We start from the raw sequence: 20,951 nt of genomic DNA on the forward strand, positions 1-20,951 counted from the left end.
AGTATACAAATAGCATACTTGTGCTGACATGACCATCTACCGACAAGGGAGAATACTAAAAGTGTGCAGTGCATTAGTTGTGAGAATTCAGAAGCTGCGATGTCAGGATTCAGTTCTGCAGGTCCCAGTAGTAATCACATGGACACGTCACTCACATGCGATTTTCATACTTATGGTCCTGTGACAACGAGCTTCTCTTCTGCTTCTCAGTTTTTCACTGAACATTGAGTGCATTTATGAGAGGAGCTTGTGGGTACATGACTAAGTGTGCAAACCGCATATATCCTGGGGGGGCGCCAAACTGAATTCTTGCCCCGGGTGCCAGAAACCCTAGATACACCTCTGCCGGTATGCTACTGCGAGCGGTGAGGCAGGGACTGAGGGTGTGCACAGAGAGAGAATGGAGAGACCCGGAGACTACCCATCCCAGTCTACGCCGTAGCCCTGAGCCCTCATCATAGGAATAGGTCAGTTAATAAATTGTTTTTCTAAGCTTTATAGTGTAGTTTTAGGTCAGGTAGGGATGGTTAGGGATGAGCTAGCAAGGTGCAGGGACAGGTAGTGATGGCTACTTGCAGACATGTGCGCCATTTGCGGTTTTGCACTTGCGGTGAGACAAAAAAAAACACTGCTAGAAGCGTTTTTTTCCATTGCTGCAAGTACCGCATTTGCTGGATCGTGGCAAAACCGCAAGTGCCGCACATGTCAGCAAGTCCCATATGGAATGAATGAGGCCGAACGAAGTGTTGCCGTAAGTGATCCGTTACACGGCAGATGCGGAAAAACTGCCGGATCTGCTGCAAAAGGCTACTTTCACATCAACGATTTTTGCCAAAGTCACTGCCAATAGTGTCATACCAATGGGGGAGGCAGCACTAAAAGTGCCTAGGGCAGCAGAAACTCTAAATACAGCCCTGAGTGTGACCATACCTTGCTGCGGAGGTTGGCACCCTACACCAACATCCCCGCTCGGACGTTGACTCTCCCTGTCAGACCCTACACAGTGAGATAAAGTGATGAAAGACAGAAATTTACAAGTACAACAAAATATTATGGTTGTATCATAATTAAGTATATGAGGAAATCACCATAAAAATAGAAGAAAACTGCAAGACAGATGGATAAATATGCATTTTTTTCAGACCAGATGATGATCAGTAGGACACAATTCAATTATATAATGTGCCCTATATCCTATACTCATTTCCACATCTATATGTTCAGTTCAGTATAATATGTAGTCAAGATTTTTAATACTTCTGAACTGCAGATCCTATCAATGGGAAATGATATCTAAGAGCAGTGTACCAGGAAAGGACAGGGATAAATTGATCGAGATTTGCATATACCTATGAGGTTACTAGGTGTCCATGCACCTTAGTCTATAGATTGAGATTAAATGGCTCCATAAAGATAAACAGTATTGCCCTTTATCCCAACAGTAATGATAGTTCACCAATTTCAATTACAATTGCACTTAGCTCCAAATAAAAAAAGGTTTTTTCGTAACAGTTTCAATCCTTCAAAAGTGTAATTAAGCCTTATCCCGAGTTAGTAGAAATTGTACCAACAACCCATCGATATAATCATATAGATATTCTGTTATGCATTGACACCTAGTAACCTTCACTTATTTCACATTGTATTATTGAATTGTGTCCTTATGATCACCATCTGGTCTGAAAAAACTGCACATTTAACCTTCTGTCTTTCAGTTTTTCATCTATTTTTATGGTGAATTCCTCATATCCTTAATCAAGATACAACCTTAATATCTTTTCTTTTTGTTGTTGTAACTTTCTGTCTTCCCTCACTTTATCTCCCTGTGTGGGGGCAGACGGGCAGACAGGGAGAGTCGACGTCCGAGCAGGGGCGCAGGTGTAGGGTGCCAACCTCCGCAGCAAGGTCACTTAGTGATGAGCGAGTATACTCGTTGCTCGGGTTTTCCCGAACACGCTCGGGTGATCTTGGAGTATTTTTTAGTGCTTGTAGATATAGTTTTCATCGCCTCAGTTGCATGATTTACGGTTTCCAGATACGCTGAATACATGTGAGGAATGCTGTTTGTTAGGGAATTCCCACATGTATTCAGGCTGTCCAACAGCCGTAAATCATGCAGCTGAGGCGATGAAAACTAAATTTCCAGAGCACTAACAAATACTCGGAGATCACCCGAGCATACTTGTGAAAACCCGAGCAACGAGAATATTCGCTCATCACTAATGGTCACACTAGACCAATTATAGGGTATTCTTTCCACTCTTTTATGTGCTAGTGAAAGTACCACATGAGAATATATGGATGAGTGTTCAACTAATGTGGTTTAAAAGACACCAAGTTACTGAACTACTTTGTGGCAATCATTATGTTTTTCGGGTGAATTGTATATTGTCTTTATCATCTGATTGATGACATAGAACGTAACTACAGAATACTCTTTCTATTGGTGCTGAGATTATTTTTTGTTTCTTTCTGACTTTGCCATCCTATCTTTAGGGCCTAATAGTATCAGATAGGGAGCGTTCATGTCAAAGCGGTGGCGCCATTGTACCGGTGTGTGGCGCCAACTTCCGCAGCAAGGTAGAACTATATTAGACAATTTCTAAGGTTAATCAATCCCCCTCCTATCTTGTACAGTTGTTTTTGGTTAGAGGACTATTTCTGGCCATATGAACTAAATTTTTTTTAGAGAACTGTTTTTCTTTTTAACATTTAATTAATAAAAATGATGTTTATATATAAAAATATTTTTCTAAATAGTGTTTAAGTTGGTGATACTTTGCTATCTCTTAAACTAGATATACCGATACTTGAAAATCGGTGAAATTGCTTAATTATAGGAAATGTTCTGAGTTTTCCTTCCACCCTAAAATGTGAAATCTAAAAATATCAACACGTGTTGCTGAAAATAAATATTCTAAGATAATTAACACTTAATTTGGCTATGTTAGCACCTAATACATCATGTAGTATCAGTTTCATGCTATAAATGTCCATCTACAGATGAAGGACTGTTCTCGTCCTATTTCTCCAACAAATAAATGGGAGAGATTAGAAAATGTTTAAATCTAACAATTATTATATTTGTTCTGCTCAACTGCATTACTGCACTCTGGGTTTATGTTCTTCTTCACTTCCAGGTATGTTATTAAAAACTGTTAAAGATTTGATCCACTACTTTCATATTGATGACCTGTCTGTGAGATCAGTCATGAATATCTGATTGGTGGAGTCTGATACAAGGCAATCCCACCTCATATGTTACCAGCTCCAGCAGAAAGCAGATCTTCAAAGCGAAACAGTACAGAGTTCCCTTCAATGTTTAGTGGCCATTGCCAGGTACCTGTTACACACCTGTCTCAGGCTTCGCTTCCATCCCCTGAGTCCCTTGCCCTCTTTTGTGCACCACATCGGGTTTTGCAAGCTACCAATCTTGGATTAATGATATCATATAATCATAGAATGTTGGAGTTGGAAGGGACCACCAGAGTCATCATGTCCAACTCCCTGCTCAATGTAGGATTCACTGAACCATCTAAGACAGTTGTCTGTCCAGCTTCTTGACATCTCCCTATGCCTATTTAAAGTCTCCATTAAGACACACACCTGTGTTTGGAATTGAGACTCTATACCTCTGTGTTTGGTGTGCTCCACCTTTGGTGCACACTGTTCTTTAACTTGCTTCTATCCCTTCTGAGTTCCACTTATCGTCTTGCTGCTCCTGAGATTCCTGAGTGTGCCAAGTGCTAGCTGCCCATGTGCCTTCTTACTTGCTGCATCAATACCCTGGGTCTGTGTGCTTATCCAGTTCTGAAACTTAGAGGATCCAACTCACCTTGTGATCCTAAGGGTGCTTTCACATTGTGTTCCGGCACCCCTTCAGTGTCCCCATTGGGGTCTACGTCCAAACTCTCAGCAAAATGGGGATTTGACCATATGCGCTGAATGGGCCATAGACTATAATGGTGCCGGCAGTAAAAAAACCAAAAACAAATGACCAAGGTCTATTCAACTAGAAAAAAAACAAAAAATACAAAAAAGACCTAAAAAATATATTTTTATTGTAAATAAATAAAAATTAAATATAAATAAAGAACCACTTATAACCTATAGACAAAAAGTAGGGATCCTAGGGTCAGGATAAGCTCATAAAAAATAATAGAGCAGAAAAAATATATATGATAATAAGGAAAGGACTAGGGATGATAGTGGTGCCTCACCCTAAGTTGTACCCTTCCTTGCAGCGGAGGTTGGCACCCTGGGATACGAAATGGCGCCCCCGCTCAACGTCGACTGACCCTGATAACCCTAGTAGGTGTCCCTACCACAAGCCACCACCCAAACAAACACCACAAAAAAAAACAGAAAAAAAGTGTAAATGTACACTAAAATGCTGTAGCTGGTACTGACTGCTGATAGTGATGGTGAGCTTATTATAATAGACTCTAAGAGATTACCAAGACTCTTACTAATGTGAATCACTAGAAGATAAGGTGATTTACCAAGATAAGATATAAACACTGTTTGATAACACACTTTACCCTTCTCAGAAGTAGATACAGGTGGAGTATAAGAAAAATTCTCAAGTAGTCACCTATTAGTAAACAGAAGAGTCTTGATACATCTTATGGTGTCGATGCCAGACAAAATATATATATAGGGACATGGCTATTAATGATATTTAGGTCAATCCCTTATAGTGCACAATGGCATCAGCACAAGAAAAAGATAAATTCATTCAAACATCTGAACGTAAATAATGGACAATGTTCAGTCCCCTTTTTCTTGGTGTACACTGGCATCGGCGCTAGACAGATAATAGGTTTATTCTCTTATATGAATATTTATAAGTGCATCGTGTCTCAAAAATTGAGCATAAATAATAAGCTGATCAAAGCTTAATGGCATCACCACCAGAAAAAATAAAACAGAGTCATAGCATATGCGAGGGCATGGTGCCGGCAGTAGTAGACTGCATCTGAGTGTCCGCCTCCAGTAGGTATACACGATCGAAAATGATGCACATCAAAGTTCACGTTTGCTCTGCCATCACCATTATAGACTATGGCCCCATCTGCACATATGTCTGAATCCCGTTTTGCGGGAGGTTTGGATGTAAGCCCAGATGGGGCCAATGAACGGGTGTCTGAATGCAATCTGAAAGCACCCTAACAGTACTGCAGATCAGCTTGTATTGAAAAGAATAGAAAATTATCTGCAATACCTGGCAGCAGCCAACAGTGTGTGGAGCTGTGGTGTTCCTCGCACTAGACTGTTTATATCTAAATAGCGCCAGAAGTGATAAAAGCTGATTGTTAGGGGTGCTGGGTATCAGCTCCCCACTTATCTGCTATTGATCAACTATCCTATGGATGGGTCATAAAAATAAAAAATACTGGACAAACAATTGAAGGATAATATATAAAGGTGGTGCAGATATTCACTAAACACTCAAACACAGAATTCATGCATTTTATCATACTCAACAAAAGTTTCCTCAAAAAATCCTGTGAAGAGTATAATACAAAAAGTTTTAGTTAAAAAACGATGCAGAAGTTAGCCGACATGCTAAGTTTAAGTTCTGTAGGTTCAGTTCAGTTCTTTCATGGGGTCTGTTGTCAACAAAATAGCTTATTTTACTGATATTTGTGAGGTTTTAAAGGGAACCTGTGACCCCGTTTTTTCAGATTTAGATAAAAATACTGTTAAATAGGGCCTGCGCTGTGCGTTACAATAGTGTATGTAGTGTACCCTGATTCCCCACCTATGCTGCGAAATACATTACCAAAGTTGCCGTTTTCACCTGTCAATCAGGCTGGTCAGGTCAGGTGGGCGTGGTGACATCGCTCTTTTCTTCCCCAGCTTTCCGTTGGTGGCGTAGTGGTGTGTGCATGTCCAAGTGCCGAATCCACTGCGCGCAGGTGAAGAAAAAGCGCGCGATCTGCGCTATTACCCTTGTCATTCGTGGGGGCGGCCATCTTCCTGAGGCCGCGCGTGCGCAGATGGAGTGCTCTGCTGCACGGGGCTTCAGGAAAATGGCTGCGGGATGCCGCGCATGCGCAGATGGAGATCGCGGCGGCCATTTTCCCAAAGCCGAGTTTGCATCTCGGCTTCAGGAAAATGGCCGCCGCGATCTCCATCTGCGCACGCGCGGCATCCCGCGGCCATTTTCCTGAAGCCCCGTGCAGCAGAGCACTCCATCTGCGCACGCGCGGCCTCAGGAAGATGGCCGCCCCCACCGATGACAAGGGTAATAGCGCAGATCGCGCGCTTTTTCTTCACCTGCACGCAGTGGATTCGGCACTTGGACATGCGCACACCACTACGCCACCAACGGAAAGCTGGGGAAGAAAAGAGTGATGTCACCACGCCCACCTGACCTGACCAGCCTGATTGACAGGCGAAAACGGCGACTTTGGTAATGTATTTCGCAGCATAGGTGGGGAATCAGGGTACACTACATACACTATTGTAACGCACAGCGCAGGCCCTATTTAACAGTATTTTTATCTCAATCTGAAAAAACGGGGTGACAGGTTCCCTTTAAGTAAAATCAAGCAATGTTGCAATTTAATTGTTATTAAAAATCCTTTCTCAAGAATGGAAAGGTTTTCAATTTTATAGATTAATATACAGTGGGGCAAAAAAGTATTTAGTCAGTCAGCAATAGTGCAAGTTCCACCACTTAAAAAGATGAGAGGCGTCTGTAATTTACATCATAGGTAGACCTCAACTATGGGAGACAAACTGAGAAAAAAAAATCCAGAAAATCACATTGTCTGTTTTTTTAACATTTTATTTGCATATTATGGTGGAAAATAAGTATTTGGTCAGAAACAAAATTTCATCTCAATACTTTGTAATATATCCTTTGTTGGCAATGACAGAGGTCAAACGTTTTCTGTAAGTCTTCACAAGGTTGACACACACTGTTGTTGGTATGTTGGCCCATTCCTCCATGCAGATCTCCTCTAGAGCAGTGATGTTTTTGGCTTTTCGCTTGGCAACATGGACTTTCAACTCCCTCCAAAGGTTTTCTATAGGGTTGAGATCTGGAGACTGGCTAGGCCCCTCCAGGACCTTGAAATGCTTCTTACGAAGCCACTCCTTCGTTGCCCTGGCGGTGTGCTTTGGATCATTGTCATGTTGAAAGACCCAGCCACGTTTCATCTTCAATGCCCTTGCTGATGGAAGGAGGTTTGCACTCAAAATCTCACGATACATGGCCCCATTCATTCTTTCATGTACCCGGATCAGTCGTCCTGGCCCCTTTGCAGAGAAACAGCCCCAAAGCATGATGTTTCCACCACCATGCTTTACAGTAGGTATGGTGTTTGATGGACGCAACTCAGTATTCTTTTTCCTCCAAACACGACAAGTTGTGTTTCTACCAAACAGTTCCAGTTTGGTTTCATCAGACCATAGGACATTCTCCCAAAACTCCTCTCGATCATCCCAATGCTCTCTAGCAAACTTCAGACGGGCCCGGACATGTACTGGCTTAAGCAGTGGGACACGTCTGGCACTGCAGGATCTGAGTCCATGGTGGCGTAGTGTGTTACTTATGGTAGGCCTTGTTACATTGGTCCCAGCTCTCTGCAGTTCATGCACTAGGTCCCCCCGCGTGGTTCTGGGATTTTTGCTTACCGTTCTTGTGATCATTCTGACCCCATGGGGTGGGATTTTGCGTGGAGCCCCAGATCGAGGGAGATTATCAGTGGTCTTGTATGTCTTCCATTTTCTAATTATTGCTCCCACTGTTGATTTCTTCACTCCAAGCTGGTTGGCTATTGCAGATTCAGTCTTCCCAGCCTTGTGCAGGTGTGAAGAGCAGAACAAAAATGATTACCTCAATGAACAAAAATAAAAAAAAAGAATTTGTGATAAATATTGACCTGTCCATTCAAGGACATTTTAGCTATAGTATGAAATCCTGTTTTTCTTGTCTGTGGAATTGCCTTTGTACTGTTTGTTGTGAAACTGCCGCCCACGAAACTGTTTTCTTTTCTTTTCTTTCTTTCCTGTTTTGTCTCTTTGTTTAAACATGCAAAACTTGTATAACCACTAACAACTATATAAAGAAGGGATAGCACTTTGAAGGCAGGCGTGCTTCAGAGACTTCCCAGTGATACACTATACAAGACGTGTCTTGTGTATTATTTCTGGTGATTCACCACTTCCAAAGGCTGCTCCGACTGAGTGTGATCCCGACATTTCCTGGCGCCTGAACAGGGACCCTAGGTCTGTGTATTCCTTCAAGAACACCGGCAGAATACGAACGAAAAGAGAATCTGGGATAATGGACGGCAGATGAACAAAAACCTGGCCAGGTAAGAGACACTGTTAGATCTCTTATATCTGCCCTGCACTGTCCGTAAGATTTTCTGTGTCGTGTTCTTTAGCGGGTAGTTCTAGTAGAGGAGGATACCTATAGCTCGGGTTCTTGAACTATTTAGGAATTGATCACCTCACGGAGTACGGCATTGAATGAGAGTGAATGTGAATAGAAGGTGTGTGGAAGTTGGGAATAGCCCTATAAGCCGCCCAGGGGGTTGAAACAGAAGAAGTTACTGTCCCACTGGGCAACGTGGTTGCGTCCTTTCGGGGAGACCTCCGCACATATGTTCAATCTCTGATCCTGTCTTTGACAAAAACCTGGTGACGGATAAGTGTATGATAGTATGAGCCCAGGACAGATAAATTAGCCTGGGACAAGAATACGTTGTATGTGATAGTATGAGCCCAGGACAGATAAATTAGCCTGGGACAAGATACGTTGTATGTTCTTTTTCTTTTTCTGTCTGGTTGCATTTGTGTTGTTTGCTATAGGTGTAGGAATCAGGATTTTCTTACATCAACACAGTTTATACATCCTAGCTCCTTAGGAAGAAGGTAACGAGGTATTCTCATACCCAAACGCCACCTAGGGCAAGAAAAAGACATCCTAGCTCCTTAGGAAGAAGGTAACGAGGTATTCTCATACCCAAACGCCACCTAGGGCAAGAAAGCTCAGGATAAGAAAATGGGGAATAAGCAAACAAAGTCGGAACCAGAAGAATTAGATATCTATACTATCATAAAGGAGAGAAGTGGTGAAGATGCCACTAAGGGGCTGAAAAAGATTTTTAGTAAGTTTGGAGTTACTAGGGCAGAAGCTTTTAGTAGAAAACTATGGGAAGGAATTCAGGAAAGGAAAAAAGGCATAATCAGAGACAAGAAATGGATAGATCAGATCCAAGCATTGATTGATGTCTCTAGGGTAGCAGAAAATGAGGGATGGACATATAATCAACAGAGTAAAAAGTGGTGTATTAGACCCACAGGCTGTGGAGAAAAACAAAATGTGGAATCTAAAAATACCCCACCCCCATACCTTAACCCACATGCCCCATCTTTTCTCCAAACACCACCTCAAAGTTTAGCCGGACCAGGAGGATGGGTATGTCCGCACTGTGGACAACAAAATCCAGACTGGAGAAATGATTGCCTAGCCTGTGGTACACCTAGACATGGCGCTGTACTTGCCCCTGTTAGGGTAGTACCAAGACCCTTTAGGGAACCTGGTGCTGACGGAGTAATGGGAACTAGATATCACCAAACTCGACAATATTTCCCTTGGTCCCCCGCTGAAGGCATGTCTCTCTTGCACAACGCACCAGATCCCACCCAGTGTCCAGTTAGATTTGCACAATATATACAGCAAATTATGCAGACTCACGCTGGAGTTTGGGCAGATGGAGAAAAATTATGTAGAATGAAAATGACTCCTGGACTCTTCCAGGAGCTATTAGCAAATCTACAGGTACATAGGCCCCAAGCAGGAGATGGTGCCTTACAAACGATAGAATCAGGTACACAATTTGTAGATCACTTAATGGTTTTCATGAGGGAGAGACAGAGGCAGAGAGGAACAACGGGAGTGGTGGCTCAGAAATCTGGACAATCAGTAGACGAATATTATCTAAGTGTAGAAAATAATTTCAGAGATGAAGGCATGGATCTAACCGCTCCAGGAATGATGAGGTTAGTTACAAAAACCTTTATAGATGGATTGTCTCCAAAAGTGAAGGAAAAGCTTAAGGCCGCAACCCCTGATTGGAGAACCTTGGAAGACCCACACCTGGCTAGACAGAAAGCTGTAGGGATAGAAATGGACTTAAGAGAAAATTCTAAACCAGTAAGAATTGCACAGGCTAATACTGGCTCTGCTAATCAAAAGTTTACTTGTCATTACTGTAAGAAGCCAGGACATTTCCAAAGGGAATGTAGGAAGAGAAAAACAGATATAGATTCAGGAACCTTTGTACCCAAAAATAGGATAAATAACCCAGTGCCTGATCAAACAGACAGCTCAGAATGACTGAAAGTTATGCAGGTCTCTCTTTCTTCTAGAAGACCAATAATACAAGTTGAAGTTGAGGGTAAAAATGTACCTTTTCTGATAGATACGGGAGCAACATCCTCCATTTTAAATCAGGACTTTTTACCATATCCTGACAATATATCCTCAAAGGGTACATATGCAGAAGGGTATAATGGTAAAATTCAGGCGTTGCCCTTTACAAAACCTTTAAATGTGAGCTTTGGCCCTAAAACTTTTGTATCCAAATTTTTATTTGCTAAAGGTGCACCTACCTGCTTGTTGGGTACTGATGTCTTAAGTAAAATGCATGCAAACATCCATTTTAGAGAAGATGGCACAGTTATGCTGACCATCCCTGAAGATGCAGAAACTCTGGAACCATATGTTAGAATACAGGCAATGGAGTATTTTCCTGAAATTTACACTCAACAAGCAAAAATTGACTTGTCTCGGGTTCCTGACAGCCTATGGGCAAAAGGAGACACTGATGTAGGATTTTTATCAGTAGCTCCTATACTGTTAGAAATTGCCCCGGGAACCATATTACCTCAGCTTAGGCAATACCCCATCAGCGCCCAGCAAGAACAGGCGATTTCTCAACAAATTCAGGATTATGTGTTACAAGGTGTTTTGGTAGAAATCAGGTCACCCGCCAATACACCCTTATATCCTGTTAAAAAGAAAGTGTCCTCCAAAGAAACTATGGTGAAATATCGCATGGTGCACGACTTACGGGAAATCAATAAGGTTTTGGCACCGGTCACCCCTGTGGTACCGAATCCTCATACCTTACTGTCTCAAATTCCCAGCACTGCTGCATATTTTACGGTAATTGACTTATCAAACGCATTTTTTTCTGTGCCACTACATAAGAACTGTTGGCATTTGTTTGCCTTTACATTCAAGGGTAAACAATTAGCATGGACAAGATTGCCACAAGGTATGGTACACTCACCAACTTTGTACTCTGAAGCAATGCAGACCGTGCTAAAAAATTTCATCCCAGAACCAGGAGTAGTCATTCTACAGTATGTAGATGACTTACTTATTTGTTGCCCTGATGAGCAGACGGCAGTTACCTCAACTGTTAATTTCTTAATTTTCCTAGCGCAAGAAGGCTGTAAAGTAAATAGACAGAAACTCCAGGCTTGTCAACAAACAGTCGTGTTTTTAGGTCACTGCATATCACAGGGCATCAGACACCTCACACCTCAACGTACGGAAGCCATACGTAACATGCTTGAACCCAGGAATCACAAACAGCTGCGTGCTTTCCTAGGTATTGTTTCACACTGTAGACAGTGGATCATACATGCAAGTCAACTCATGCAGCCTTTATATGACTGTATTGCCAACACACCATATTCACTCAGTGAAGAGGCTAAACAGTCATTTTCCTCTTTGAAAACAGCACTGGTATCAGCTCCGGCTTTGGGACTCCCAGACTACACTAAACCTTTTCAATTGATGGCAGCTGAGATATCCTCACATGCTACAGGGGTGCTCACACAAAAACATGGAAACAAACAGAGACCTGTGGCATACATATCAGCTCATCTGGACCCTGTAGCTAGAGCCGCACCTTCTTGTGTAAGAGTAGTAGCCGCAATTTCACTGTTATTAGATAAAGCTTTTGAGATTGTTCTTGATCACCCACTTCTAGTTCAGACCACTCATGATGTACATGGCATTCTTAACCAGGTCCAACCTAAACATATTTCAATGGCCAGACACCTCCGTCTCCAATGTTCCCTACTACTGCCGCCCAACATTTCCTTTGCCAGGATTCAGTACCATACCTGAGGAAACTGCACTCTCCAACTCCTTTGAAACTGCACTCTCCAACTCCTTTGACCCATCAAAGTCAATGCATGATTGTGTACAATTAATGGAACAAGAGACTCAGGGCTTATGTAATGTACGTGACAAGCCACTCTGTAATGCTACATTTGAACTTTTCATAGATGGCAGTAGATATGCAGATATGAATGGACAATTTCATACAGGTTATGCGGTAGTAACTCAGCATGAAGTGCTGAAAGCAGAACCTCTCCCTGCTAATCAGTCTGCACAAGAAGCAGAACTTACGGCATTAGTTGAAGCTCTAAAAATAGCCAAAGATCAGACAGCAAACATATACACTGATTCTAGATATGCACATGGCATTATTTTCGATTTTGGCGTAATATGGAGAGCCAGAGGTTATATGACTGCTTCAGGCCAACCTGTTAAACATGCCTCCCTCATTAGACAGATTCTGGAGGCAGCACAAGAAACTAAAGAAATAGCGGTGATAAAGGTAGCTGCACATGTGAGACTCGACACCGAGGAAGCCAGGGGTAACGATAAAGCCGATAAGGCAGCAAAACAGGCAGCACGTAAACCCTTACATCATTCCCACACACTAGATAGCTCTGAAGATGATGAGGAAAGATTGAAGGAAGCTCAGAAACAGGTAGACGACGAAGAACGAGGGCAGTGGCAGAAAAAAGGGGCAGAAGATCAGCAAGGATTATGGAAAAAAGGAACTTTGTTGTGTTTACCCAGAGCCTGGTACCCCGCAGTGGCAAGTGACCTCCACCTACCCACGCATGTGTCGGCAAATGGTATGACGCTCAAGGTAAAAGAAAGTTGGTTGGCTCCAGGCTTTGGTAATTTTGCTCGGAACATGTGTGCTGCATGCGCTATATGCCTGGCACACAATCCAGGTCAGGCCATTAAAACCCCAACCAAGCATCATGTAAGACCACTGTATCCCTTTCAAAGACTCCAGATCGACTACATCCAACTTCCTAGGTACAATGGATACGAATATGTGCTTGTGTGTGTGGACATGTTCTCAGGGTGGCCAGAGGCTTATCCAGTTCGTAAAGCCTCAGCAAAAACTACTGCCATTAAAATAGCACATGAACTGATACCCCGTTACGGCATGCCTGAGGTGATCGAGTCAGATAGGGGTACCCATTTTACTGGGGAAATATTCCAGAATGTTATGAAAATGTTGGGAGTAGAAAACCAGTTTCACACTCCATATCATCCACAGAGTTCAGGTAAAGTGGAAAGATTAAATGGGACAAAAAAATTAAAAATCCAGAAGGCCATGGCAGAAACAGGAAAGCCTTGGACCGAGTGTCTACCACTTGCCCTGTATTCCATCCGAAACACCCCAAGGGGGAAGGCTAAGCTGTCACCACATGAGATTCTTTTTGGTAGAGCAGCAAATTTGGGTTGTTATTTTCCACAACAACTGATGTTGAATACTGAGACTTTAACTGCTTATGTACAAGAATTACAAAAACGTTTAACTAAAGTGCATTCGCAAGTTTTTGCTTCCCTTCCAGATCCAGAAAATCTCGAAGGAGGCCACAAGTTGGAACCTGGTGATCAAGTCTACGTGAAAAGACACACCAGAAAGACTCTGGAACCGAGATTTGACGGACCTTTCCAAGTCCTGTTAACAACTCCAACAGCAGTCAAGCTTGAAGGAAAGGCATCATGGATACATGCAAGCCATTGCAAAAAAGCAGTATAAGACTCATGATATTGATGTTAATAATGTTAACCTCAACGGAGGCATGGGAAAGACTGAATTCTCTAGCCCCTTTGAACAATAGATTCGTACAACATCATAGAAAATTAGTGCATGACTTGTTAAATAATACGCAACCCCTGGCAGATTGTTGGATCTGTACCCATTCACCAGTATCAGCCACAAGTATACCTTTTCTAGCAGTTCCCGTGTCAGCTGAAGAAATATTCGCTTGGCCTAATTGTTCAGACAACCTGGCCAACAACCAACCTGGCAATACTAGACTATGGAATACTACAATCGCCATACCAATTGTGGGATGGGTAGAATTTCCTTGGTGGCAGGGCAATCTTACAGGAAAAATAGACAACTTACAATATTTAGCATTCAAGGGAGGAAAATGGGTACCTAGGAATAAGACTGGATTAACTGATTTAGGACAGGTCCCCACTGAAAATCTACAGCTCAGTTTCAGTACAACCACCCCTTCCTCTGATGCTTTCAAACCTACAGTATTGGAAAGATACATAGATAATAGAAAATGGGAACATTCTGAGTTGTTCCCCCAAGGTGATGCAGACAGTTGTACAAGTAAGCCGGGGAACCTGGTTTGTAATGAATCCAATGAGTATGTCAACGGAATGCATGTATGTGGGAATCCCGCAGCCGGGTACTGTAGCCCCTTGGGACAAAAACCCTCTTGGTGTATGCTTCAGAATGTATCTAGTTTTGTGGATTTGGCTCACAGATTGGTATTGCAGCACTCAGCTTTGTGGGATCTGCCTGAGGGTACATTTTTGATATGCGGAGAAGGAGCATATAAATGGCTTCCCGTAGGTATAAAGGGTACTTGTACATTAGGACGCCTAACCCCGGCTACTTTCATAACTTCAAATAAACAAGTGAATATGCAAGCCGTGCCCAAGCACACACTGTATAAAAGAGCTGCAGATAACTCACCACGTCCCTCGGGGAGGCCGCATATAGTACAAATGGGAATTCCCAACAAAATTGCTAGTACCATTTTTATTTATCCTATGTTAACACAAATGTGGGATAAATTAGTTAGAGCCACGGATTATCTAGATGATCAGATTTGGGATATATTGGACATATTAAATAATAGTATAGCTGTACAGAATCAGCTTATAATAGTCACTAACCAACATACCCTGGTATTGGATTACCTAACTGCCTCACAAGGGGGTATGTGTCAAATCATCGGACCCACCTGCTGTCATTATATAGACCCGAATAGTACTATGAGTATGAGATTTAAATTAAAAGACGTACAACGACTCAGGGATCAGTATGACAAAGACAATGACCAAAATAAGGATAGCTGGTGGTCAGATACCTTTTCTTTTCTTAACCCGGCCAATTGGTTCAGAGGGATCGGTGGGTGGGTTACCGGGATTATGCAAAGCCTAATACATACAGTTATGGTTATTGTAATTATATATGTATTATTCAAGGTTGTACTCAAGGGTATCTCGGTATGCACAAATAAATTTTGTGTAATGGATGCGAGAATATAAAGTTTTTTTTTGTAATATCACAAAAAGAATGACTAAAATGATCGACAAGGTTTTGAATGGAATATGTCAAAGGGGGGATTGTGAAGAGCAGAACAAAAATGATTACTTCAATGAACAAAAATTAAAAAAAAAGAATTTGTGATAAATATTGACCTGTCCATTCAAGGACATTTTAGCTATAGTATGAAATCCCGTTTTTCTTGTCTGTGGAATTGCCTTTGTACTGTTTGTTGTGAAACTGCCGCCCACGAAACTGTTTTCTTTTCTTTTCTTTCTTTCCTGTTTTGTCTCTTTGTTTAAACATGCAAAACTTGTATAACCACTAACAACTATATAAAGAAGGGATAGCACTTTGAAGGCAGGCGTGCTTCAGAGACTTCCCAGTGATACACTATACAAGACGTGTCTTGTGTATTATTTCTGGTGATTCACCACTTCCAAAGGCTGCTCCGACTGAGTGTAATCCCGACAGCAGGGCTACAATTTTGTTTCTGGTGTCCTTTGACAGCTCTTTGGTCTTCACCATTGTGGAGTTTGGAGTCAGACTGTTTGAGGGTGTGCACAGGTGTCTTTTTATACTGATAACAAGTTTAAATAGGTGCCATTACTACAGGTAATGAGTGGAGGAAAGAGGAGACTCTTAAAGAAGAAGTTACAGGTCTGTGAGAGCCAGAAATCTTGATTGTTTGTTTCTGACCAAATACTTATTTTTCACCATAATATGCAAATAAATTGTTAAAAAAACAGACAATGTGATTTTCTGGATTTTTTTTTCTCAGTTTGTCTCCCATAGTTGAGGTCTACCTATGATGTAAATTACAGACGCCTCTCATCTTTTTAAGTGGTGGAACTTGCACTGTTGCTGACTGACTAAATACTTTTTTGCCCCACTGTATGTTGTTTAGGTTACCAGCCACCACTGCAGTCAATCAGTGCTTACAAACCCTTTTTAATAGAGATTGTAAGCAATCATCTAAAGCTAGCCAGATCGCTGGAGCAAACTAATAGTTCCTGATCCAGTCAATTTTAATACCACTGCACTCAAATGCTTTCTGCTTACAGCATTGCACTGTCCCTCAACAAACGGGTAGATCGAGGAGAAGTGAACTTTTGTATACAAAGCATGAGAAGAACTCGAAGTCTTAAACCGTCATGAAGGAAGAAAAAGACACTGGTGCATCCCCAAATTACATATCTCCCAGGTTTCAAAGAAAATAAAGAGGGACGAATTTATGCAACATGCGTATGCAGCAAACTTTTAGGCCCCTAGCCACACCCAATTACCATTATATTCTCTCCTCGCCGCATAAAGAAAATGTTAGAAATTCATAGACAACCCTTTAAAGGCTATGTTCACACCATTGCTAAACCCTTTCATTTTCCTGTTCTGCAGCTTGGGATGGATTTATCAATAGACGAACACTAACGCAGCCAGATTGCCACTGGTGACTTCAACCTCACATAAAGATACTGCCACCACCATGCTTCACTATAGGAACCATGCATTTATCTAAATTAATTCCCCTAAATGCATGGTGTCTACAGTGAAATATATTGGCAGTGTCCTTCTGTGGTACGAGTGCTGCTGATGTCGGGGAGCAATATTTCATTGATAGTATCTCAAATTCACAAATGTGGGGAGTATTCAGTTTTACTCAAATTAGTTGATACAAAAATGAAGATTTTTTTTAATGAAAGTTTTGTAATGTTCTATGAAGCTCAGTTTTTTATATATATACTGTACAGACCAAAAGTTTGGACACACCTCATTTAAAGATTTTTCTGTACTTTTATGACTATGAAAAAATTGTACATTTACACTGAAGGCATCAAAACTATGAATTAACACATATGGAATTATATACTTAACAAAAAAGTTGTCATGAAGCTGCAGTGCAATACAGTGCAACTAACACCAGGGGGAGTTTAATAGGGGTGTGAGACTGCACACACTGAGCAGCTGAACAGATGCCACCTAGTGGCAAGAGAGTAGTCAGAAAAAGCCGAGTCAGGACACAAGATAACACGTCAGTACAAAAAAGATTAAACAGAAAGGATAGTCAGGGCATAGCAGGAGATCAGTAAACCAGGGCGAGCAAAATACGGTACAATAGGGGCAAATCAAGACAGAGTCAATAACCAAGCCAGGAGATCAGCATCAGAGAATCAATCAGAACAGACAAACGCAGGGAAAGAGCAGACAGAGGGGGATTACAGACACAGGACAAGTCAGGGTTCACAGTAGGACAAACCAAGGGTTTCCAGAGTCAGGTTCACAAGCCGAAGACAGAACTATAACTGACACTGCCAGCAAGATTCATGGGAGCTAAATAGCAAACCCAAACCCAGAATGAGGCAGAGCAAAGTTAACCCTTGATATGATCCGTCCAAAAAAGGGCAGACACTAATAAACCCTGGAACGGATCATGACAAAAGTGTGAAACAACTGAAATTATGTCTTATATTCCAGGTTCTTCAAAGTAGCCACCTTTTGCGTTGATGACTGCTTTGCACACTCTTGGCATTCTCTTGATGAGCTTCAAGAGGTAGTCACCGGGAATGGTTTTCACTTCACAGGTGTGCCCTGTCAGGTTTTATAAGTGGGATTTCTTTCCTTATAAATGGGGTTGGGACCATCAGTTGTGTTGTGCAGAAGTCTGGTGGATACACAGCTGATAGTCCTAATGAATAGACTGTTAGAATTTGTATTATGGCAAGAAAAAAGCAGCTAAGTAAGGTAAAACGAGTGGCCATCATTACTTTAAGAAATGAAGGTCAGTCAGTCCGAATAATTGGGAAAACTTTGAAAGTGTCCCCAAGTGCAGTGGCAAAAACCATCAAGCGCTACAAAGAAACTGGCTCACATGAGGACCGCCCCTGGAAAGGAAGACCAAGAGTCACCTCTGCTTCTGAGGATAGGTTTATCCAAGTCACCAGCCTCAGAAATCGTAGGTTAACAGCAGCTCAGATTAGAGACTAGGTCAATGCCACACAGAGTTCTAGCAGCAGACACATCTCTACAACAACTATTAAGAGGAGACTTTGTGCAGCAGGCCTTCATGGTAAAATACCTGCTAGGAAACCACTGCTAAGGACAGGCAACAAGCAGAAGAGACTTGTTTGGGCTAAAGAACACAAGGAATGGATATTAGACCAGTGGAAATCTGTGCTTTGGTCTGATGAGTCCAAATTTGAGATCTTTGGTTCCAACTACCATGTCTTTGTGCGACGCAGAAAAGGTGAACGGATGGACTCTACATGCCTGGTTCCCACCGTGAAGCATGGAGGAGGAGGTGTGTTGGTGTGGGGGTGCTTTGCTGGTGACACTGTTGGGGATTTATTCAAAATTGAAGGAATACTGAACCAGCATGGCTACCACAGCATCTTGCAGCGACATGCTATTCCATTTGCGTTTAGTTGGACCATCATTTATTTTCCAACAGGACAATAACCCCAAAATAACCCCAAACACACTTCCAGGCTGTGTAAGGGCTATTGAGAGTGATGGGGTGCTACGCTAGATGACCTGGCCTCCACAGTCTCCAGACCTGAACCCAATCAAGATGGTTTGGGGTGAGCTGGACCGCAGAGTGAAGGCAAAAGGGCTCAGATCGCTCCTCTGTAGCTGAATTTCTGCATTGCTATGAACGCCGACCACAGGGAGGCACTCATAGCAATCCGGCATTAACAACCATAGAGGTCTCAAGGATACCTCTGGTTGTTATACCGACACATAGCTGACCCTCGATCATGTGACGGGTCGGCGATGCACGCATTTCCGACCTGATGGCCGGAAGCGGAAGTTAAATGTCGCTGTCAGAGTTTGACAGCGGCATTTAACTAGTTAATAGCGGCGGGTGGATCGTGATTCCACCTGCCGCTATTGCGCGCACATGGCAGCTGTTCAAAACAGCTGACATGTCGCGACTTTGATGTGGGCTCAGCGCCGGAGCCCACATTAAAGGGGGAGACACGACATGCACAGTACTAGTACGGCGCATGTCGTGAAGGCGTTAAGGAAATGAGATGTCAGCACATTTACAAAAACTTGTGCTCATATCAGCTATTGGCGAGGGGGTTATTGTCACATCTAGAGCAAGATGGACCAATGATATACAGGGTGGGCCATGTATATGGATACAAATAAATAACATGGGAATGGTTGGTGATATCAACTTCCTGTTTGTGGAGCATTAGTATATGGAGGGGGAAACTTTTCAAGATGGGTGGTGACCATGGCAGCCATTTTGATCCAACTTTATTTTTTCCAATGGGAAGAGGGTCATGTGACATCAAACTTATTGAGAATTTCGCAAGAAAAACAATGGTGTGCTTGGTTTTAAAGTACAGTAACTTTATTCTTTCATGAGTTATTTACAAGTTTCTCTTTGTTTACAGCCATTGACATGTTGCAGAGGTTAACACATGAAGAGCAGATAGAAATTGTGTGTTGATGTCTGGTGAACGCAGTACCTGGGTCATTGCAACAGATTTCAATGCAAGAATGCAAGACACCCTATGCAAAAAAAACTGTCACCATTCCCATTTAATTTATGTGCATACATATAAATGGCCCACCCAAAAAAAGTTTGACTCATCACTGAATATAATGTTCTGTGTAAACTGAGGTTCTTGTCCCAATTTTTGTTTTGCCCATTCTGCAAATTCAGCACGCTGATCTGGCATCAGTCGAACATCCCTTCGGTGGATATTAGATACTCGCAAATGGCACCCTTAGGCCATGTGCACACGTTCAGGTTTTTTCGCGTTTTTTCGCGCTAAAAACGCTATAAAAACTCATTAAAAACGCATACATTATGCATTCTATCATTTAGAATGCATTCTGCATGTTTTGTGCACATGGATGCGTTTTTTTCCGCGAAAAAAAAGGCATCGTGGTAAAAAAAATGAGCATGTTCATTATTTTTGCGGATGTTCTGCATTTTTCCCGCAATTCTATGCATTTGGGAAAAAACGCACAAAAAACGCACCACAAACACATCAAAAACGCGGTAAAATCACATGCGGATTTCTGGCAGAAATGTCCGGTTTTTCTCAGGAAAATTTCTGCAAGAAATCCTGATGTGTGCACATACCCTTACACAATCCAGCTGCTGCAGTATTTCAATGAGGATGACCCAGATCGGTGCGCTGAATTTGCAGAATGGGCAAAGCAAAAATTGGAACAGGACCCACAGTTTACACAGAACATTATGTTCAGTGATGAGGCAAACTTTTTTTTGGGTAGGCCATTTATATGGATACACCTAAATCAAATGGGAATGGTGACCGTTTTTTTGCGTAGGGTGTCTTGCATTGAAATCTGCTGCAATGACCCAGGTACTGCGTTCACCAGACATCAACACAATTTCTATCTGCTCCTCACGTGTTAACCTCTGCGACATATCAGTGGCTGTAAACAAAGAGAAACTTGTATATAACTCATTAAAGAATAAAGTTACATTAAAACCAAGCACACCATTGTTTTTCTTGTGAAATTCTCAGTAAGTTTGATGTGTCA

This window comes from Ranitomeya imitator, chromosome 5, assembly GCF_032444005.1.
Source record: "Ranitomeya imitator isolate aRanImi1 chromosome 5, aRanImi1.pri, whole genome shotgun sequence".
Lineage (NCBI taxonomy): Eukaryota > Metazoa > Chordata > Amphibia > Anura > Dendrobatidae > Ranitomeya > Ranitomeya imitator.